General features: G+C 40.5%; 1 long non-coding RNA gene across 1 annotated transcript; it reads left to right on the top strand.

The window, feature by feature from the left end:
• Positions 1–315: 315 nt before the first annotated feature.
• On the top strand, positions 316–3119 carry LOC143415689 (uncharacterized). The gene is made up of 4 exons (XR_013096119.1): positions 316–500; positions 1554–1609; positions 1707–2060; positions 2355–3119. It is a non-coding gene; the product is annotated as an uncharacterized LOC143415689 (long non-coding RNA).
• Positions 3120–6402: the final 3283 nt, after the last annotated feature.

A 6402-nucleotide genomic window follows, 5' to 3' on the forward strand; every position in this document is an offset into this window, starting at 1 on the left:
TAATTGGATAATCCAAATTGTCACTAGGTGTGAATGTGAGTGTGAATGGTTGTCTGTCCCTGTGTGTTGGCCCTGCGACAGACTGGCAACCTGTCCAGGGTGTACCCTGCCTCTCGCCCTATGACAGCTGGGATAGGCTCCAGCGACCCTGAAAAGGATAAGCAAATGGATGGATGATGAGGGAGAAATTAAAATTTTGACCTTTGTGGAATCTGGTACGTCATCTGAATAGTTGACTTGTTGCCAACTTAAACAGAAGGCGGGGCTTCACTGCCTCAGGATTACTGAAGACCTGACACTACCTGACATAAGAGGAAACAGCAGGAGTACGCAGTTGATCTTTTACTATGCTTCTTTAACTCCTTCTTCATACTTCTCAGGATATAGATCTGTCCTCAGGATCTCTTTACTGTACCGGAGCTGAAGCATCAGCAGCGCCTTGATATCTGTGCGGCTCTAAGTCCAGGGTTGATTCTCAAAATCCGGTTTCCAAAGCAATTGTAAGTTAAACAGTGATATTTTCTGTGTTGTTTTTTCTTGCAGTCTATTTGTACCTTCAGCTTCTGCAGTGAAGGCTGCTGCGTTGGGTCTAAATTGGCTTTGTGTTTTGTGTGGACCACTAATTGAGATCCAGCTGACATTTATTGTTTTTCAACTACATTTTTGTACTTCTATCTTATTTTATCTTATGCTACTTTCTACTTCTAGTTCACTAAAACCTTTCTCTTTGTACTTCATATCATTGGCTTTCAACTTAAACCTAAATCTGTAAATATGTGAGTATGGATTTATGGTCTTAAGGCCACCAATGACCCCAGTCTAAAAGAGGACTCAGACCTCCCATGTTTGTGCAGTCTATGCCTATTTGTCCTAAATTCGGGTAACTGGTGTTTTAATTGTTTTTGAATTCACCTACAATGTTGTGCTGTATCTAATATTGCTGTTACTTGAATGTATCTGTTCCATTTCAGTCTGTTTCTTCTATGCTATTGTTTATGTTGTTACACATTTGTATTACATCTGCACTACAGTTCTCTGTTCACTGTTCTGAACAGAGAAACAATAACAGATGTCTGTTCTCTGTTCAAGTCCTTACAAATTCTCCTAATAACCAGTCCTGCAACGTGCAAGATTTTCCATCTGGCTCTAGTTAAAGTGGTTGAGAAAGGGAGACAGGAGATAACAATTTACTATTCCAACATATCTCTTAACAGCCCTTTCAGGAGACTATACATTCTAGGTGATGCCCTAAAATGCCCTATGAAATAGAAATTATGGAGTCACCTTTTGTTCTGTTTATATCTCTGCACAGCGGACAGGAATAAAGCTGTGACTGTTTTTAATGTCTTTAGCTCAAAAAAAAAAAAAGACCTTTTCTTACTTTTCCAAACATGCTGTGAGTAACTTAGTTGGTTCATTACATGTTTTTTTGTTTTTTTTTTATATCTTCAGTAACAGTAAATTGTTTTCTAGTGCTTGGGTTTCCTAACAGGATAATGAACAAGATCAACAGTTGCAAGGAATGAATAAAATCAATCTGTCTCCTCTCACAGGGAGAAGATGATCTGCAGGATCCTGCTGCTCGTCATCCTCCCCTCATGTGTCTCTGGTTAGTTTACAGCTTCACTTTATGAACTCCAAATAAAGCTCAACAACAGATTTGTTCCAGTTCTCAGTGTGTCTGCTCCGATATATCTCCTCAACAGAATCATTGAATGCGACACAGACCTCCTATCATGCAGTGGAGAGTGGGACTGTCACCCTGGAGTGGACATTCAAAACTGCAACTAATACCCCCTCCAATTTTCTTTCCATCATCTGTGAAAAGGAAGATGATGATAAAGCCTCAGTCTTATATCATTTTCGTCAAGGTGTTGAGGTGTCAGAGTCTCAGAATAAAAGGTTTTCAGGACGAGTCCAGAGTGACAAAGACGCCTTCAGAGAAGGACGAATCAGACTTCAACTGTCCAGACTCAGGACTGATGACTCGGGTCTGTACCTGTGTGAGGTGAGCACAGGTTATCACTTTCACGTTGAGAGCTGTCAACTCAATGTCACTGGTAAGTCAACAAAAGGTGAATTCAATCCAGAACAGTCCAAAAATGCATATATAAAAAAACAAAACAACAACATTGCAAAGCAATTGCAAAGTAAATAAAACAGTGTGAATTCATCTCATTTGATTTTTAGAAACCAACTAATAATATGTATGTGTATCAGTAGATCCTGTCAGTCGTCTTGCATATATATTTAGGCAGTGAAGCAAATAATTACTTTTACAACTACCATTAATGATAAAATTATTCTCTTTGACAGACTAATCACCTACATTTTTCTGTCCTTTGCACCAGCAGCTGTTCATTCCCAACACAAGAGATCAATTTGGAGTACCCAATCAGACAGATGGGAAAGAGCCACCCTCTACCCTTTTCTGGGACTGGTACCTCTACTGGTTGTGCTCTTCTCTGCCTGCAGACGCCATAATCGACTCAGAAGGCATAAAGGTTTTATGTAGGTCTTCAATGATGTGCATACTTTTCTCTACACAACCAGCCAGACCGGTTTTCTCTACTCCTACTGTCTCTAAGTACTGAGAGAAACTAAAGTGCCTTGAGGTGACTTTTGCGACTTGGCGATACATAAATAAAACTGAACTGACCTAAACTGAAACCAGGACTAAGAGAACTCTCTTGGAGCCATTTCTAACAGCCTTAATTGTCAGAGCATTAGTCGAAAACTCAAGTGAGAAAACCTGAAGACAAACCACCCAAGAGTGTGAATGTTTCAAGTGTCAGGAAACGACTTTGTAATATGACATTCATGTTTTATGTTCATATTATTGTAAGTTTAAATGATGTAACTGCCATTTAATGATTTAAACTTCAGCATAACTTAACAATGAGCAGCCTCCTTCTTTAAAAACATTGTTGGGAGTGTGTGAGCTGAGAAACGCTGTCTGCAGGCTGCACAGTAACTGTAACTTGGCCGTGCGCGTGAATGTATGCAACATCTTTTCTGTTTTGTTTTGTTTTTGTCCTGTATGCCATGCAATGCTATTTATCAAAGTCAGTATTATATGCATTTTAAGATTCAGGAATTAATTAAAGACACTTCCAATCTTTCTGATTCCCATTAATTGAAGCATTTTGACAGCTATTTAGATGTTGTGTATCAAAGATCACTGTGACGAGAAAAACTTAATGAAGTGATTTGTGATGTTGTTGAGCTGAGTGACTGCACTGTTAAAAAAAAACATCTTTAAAAAACAGTAATATTCCGGCAGCTGGGGCGCCAAAATACTACCGTAAAATAACAGAAAATAACTTCCTCATAAAAATACAGTTATTCCCAGTAATACAGTTTGTTGCGCTAATTTTACATGGGATTCTGCCTTTTCCAAGTGCTTTTAGACATTACATTTTAACGTGATCAAACAATGAAATTACCTATAAGCAAGGTCAATGAATGTGGCAATATGAATCATAATACGTAAATGTACAGAAATATACAGTTAACAGTTGGTTTAAATAATAATGGATTGCATGCCCTGGGACAGACTGACAGAGGAGAGGCTGCCATATCGCACCATTGGCCCCTCTGGACATCAACAGTAGGCGAAGAGTCTAGACCACAGACACAATACCAAGAGTGCCCGAGCCGGGGCTTGAACCTGCAACCTTCTGATTACAAGGTGAACTGCCAACTCTTGAGCCACAATGGCCCTAAATTTCAGTGATAATAATACTTATGTGATGTAACACAAGCTTATAGGAATCATGTTATATACTTTTCCATAGCACTACATTTGAATTCAAAAGTTCAATCTTTCAATCATGATACATTTGTGAATGTATTTTAACAATCTAAATATGCATATGTACAGACAGATACATTTAATAATCATGAAAATTATGTTTTATTACATTACAGTGATGTAATGTTAATTTACATTTGAAATGTGAAATCACAGTCTATTTACGTAACTTTAATGATATTCTAGAAGAACAGAACAAAACTGTAAAATGCTTTTATATTAAGATTTTTTCCTACAGTGCAGCCATACCTTGTGGTTGTTAGTTCACATTCATTGGCCGATGCTTAGCGTCATGTTATTATGTGTCCCAACATCCAATGGCATGTCACATTGTTTTCATGGCCACACCCTCACCCCAGGTGCAGAGGCCTATTTCTGTTCAGGAATGTTGTGAACACTTTGAGATTTATATTAATTGCAATTCCCACCTCTACATTTATTTTTTAAAATATATAATTAGCACAGCGTGGCCGTGCAATGTTTTATATGTTTTTTTTAGTTTTTATTCCTATTAATTATATTTTCACTTGTTACCTCTGAATTATCGAATCAGACCTAGATGACATGAAACTTTCAGCAAAATTATAATTCAAATACTGCTTTAATTATTGATTATTCTCATTAATTTTTGATCATTTTATATTTAATGAACAGGCTTAGTGTCAGCTTTGCAACTGAAAGGCGTGGACACGATAGGTATTTGGGTTAGTGACCTGGTTGCCAAGGCTTTTGTAGGAATATGCCTTTAATCTCACAAATGTTTGTCATGACAGTTTGAATGACTCAGTTCTTTACTTATGTTTGAAATAAGATAAGATAAGATAAGATAAGATAAGATAAGATAAGATAAGATAAGACTTTATTGATCCCACAACGGGGAAATTTTTGCATCACCTCAGCTCAGGTACAGATATATGAAGGAAATACAAAAATACAATTAAGCTATCAATGAAAAAAAGCAAGATAATACACTATATACAATGGTAGCATACACAGTATGTGATTATGGATATAGTTGGAAATATGGAAGACATAAACTATATAGCTTGGAAGGTCATGGAAGGTCCATTATGCATGAAGTGGTGACCGTGGATGTTCACAGTGTCCAGTGACTTATGACATCGTGATTGAGGAGTTATAGAGTCTAACTGCTGTTGGGACGAATTATCTGCGAAAGCGCTCCTTCCTGCAGCGAGGGTGTTTCACTCTCTGACTAAAGGAGCTGCTCAGCCCACTCACATACTCATGCAGTGGGTGATGTGGGTTGTTCATGATGGATGTCAGCTTTACTAACATCCTCCCCTCACCAACCACCTCCACAGACTCCAGGGGACATCCCAGCACGGAGCTAAACCTCCGCACCAGTTTGTCAATCCTGCTCCTGTCCCTGTCCGTGCACCCACTCTCCCAGCAGGCCACTGCATAGAAAAGGGCAGATGCTACCACAGTGTCATAGAATGTCCTTAACAGAGTCCTGCAGACTCCGAAGGACCTCAGTCTCCTCAGCAGGTGGAGTCGACTCTGGATGTCTGTATTTGTAGTCCAGTCCAGTTTATTGTTGAGGTGAACACCCAGGTACTTATAAGAGTCCACTATCTCAATGTCTTTCCCTTGGATGTTCACCGGTGTTGTAGGGGGTGACTTCCTCCTGAAGTCTATGATCATCTCCTTTGTCTTGCCGCGTTGATTTGGAGTACGTTGGTCTCACACCAGCCAACAAAGTCACTGATGACCCCCCTGTATTCCTGATCATTCCCGTCTGATACGCATCCAATGATGGCTGTATCATCTGAGAACTTCTTTAGATGGCAATCGTCCGAATTATAACAGAAGTCTGAAGTGTAAAGGCTGAACAGGAAAGGTGAGAGAACCATGCCCTGTGGTGCCCCCGTGCTGCAGATTACCACCTCGGACACACAGTCATGGAGCCTCACATACTGTGGTCTGTTGGTAAGGTAGTCGATGGTCCATGCAGTCAGCTGTTTGCCTACTCCGGCTCCCTCCAGCTTCCCTCTCAGTAGTGCGGGTTGGATGATGTTGAAAGCACTGGAGAAGTCAAAAAATATGATCCTCACAGTGCTCCCCGCCTGCTCTAGGGAGAGAGGGATCGGTGTACCAGGTAGATGACAGCGTCATCCACCCCAATTCCAGAACGGTAGGTGAACTGCAGGGGGTCCAACACTGAGCCCACCAGTGGCTGAAGGTGATGCAGGATGAGCCTTTCCATGGTCTTCATCAGATGAGAAGTCAAGGCAACAGGCCTGAAGTGGTTGGGCTCCCTGGGGTGTGCGATTTTTGGCACCGGAACCACACAGGAAGTCTTCCACAGTTCAGGAACCCTCTCCAGGCTCAGGCTCAGGTTGAAGATGTACAGGGCCACCTGACAGAGCTGGTCTGCACAGTCCCTGAGCACCAGTTAATGCCCAATTTAACGTGTGCTGTTCTCATTGTAAGATTGTGTGAAACTGAAACTCTCCTTTCCTTGGAATAAAAGGAGGAAATGTTGTCAGAGTTGGCTCGATCGCTGTGACACAGTAGTAAAACTGTCCTGTAACCCTTCACTCAGTCCACTACCAGCTTTTTAAGAG

Source organism: Maylandia zebra, linkage group LG3 (assembly GCF_041146795.1).
Source record: "Maylandia zebra isolate NMK-2024a linkage group LG3, Mzebra_GT3a, whole genome shotgun sequence".
NCBI classification, from domain to species: domain Eukaryota; kingdom Metazoa; phylum Chordata; class Actinopteri; order Cichliformes; family Cichlidae; genus Maylandia; species Maylandia zebra.